The following is a 562-nucleotide window of genomic DNA, read 5'->3' on the forward strand; positions in this document are numbered from 1 at the left end:
CCCCCCGTGACCCCGCAAGGGACTAGACGGTAGAAAATGAATGAATGAATGAATGATCATTCACAGAATCAGAGTGTTTTCTTTTGTTTGCCAGAGCGTGTTTTGTCTTTGTGGTGATGCATTGGGGTGTTTGTTTTCGTCACATGGTGGATCATTAGGAAATTTCATGGTTTGTTGTGATGGGTTGAAATATGCAGTTGCACAGTGTTATAACCGTTTTATATGGGTGTTGAGGAATTTATTGTTCGTATCTCATGTTCTATTATTTTGCAATGTTTTGAGTGTACCACAAAAGAAGACAACCGAAAAAAAGGAGAAGAAGAAGAGAGAGGACGCGCGGAGCGGGCGAAGGAGAACTAGACAAGTCACGGCAATGGCCGTATAAGGTGTGTGTGTCAACTAAAGATTCAAGACAGAGAAAAGGCGCTTATAATCTGTCTTCAGCAAGCCTGGACAACTGTTCCCTGCTCCAGTCAATCACGGAAGAGTTTGTGAACAACCTGTGCTGCGAGTGAGTGAGTTGAACTGTGTTCTCAAAAAGACGAAACTGAGAAAACTAAGC

General features: G+C 42.9%; 1 protein-coding gene across 1 annotated transcript in view; it reads right to left on the reverse strand.

Annotated features, from left to right (window-relative positions):
* elnb (elastin b) overlaps positions 1-562 on the reverse strand; it is a 21,117-nt gene that overhangs the window by 14,212 nt on the left and 6,343 nt on the right. The gene's annotated exons all lie outside the window — the stretch shown is intronic.

The sequence above is a fragment of the Monopterus albus genome, unplaced genomic scaffold (assembly GCF_001952655.1).
Source record: "Monopterus albus unplaced genomic scaffold, M_albus_1.0 scaffold199.1, whole genome shotgun sequence".
Lineage (NCBI taxonomy): Eukaryota > Metazoa > Chordata > Actinopteri > Synbranchiformes > Synbranchidae > Monopterus > Monopterus albus.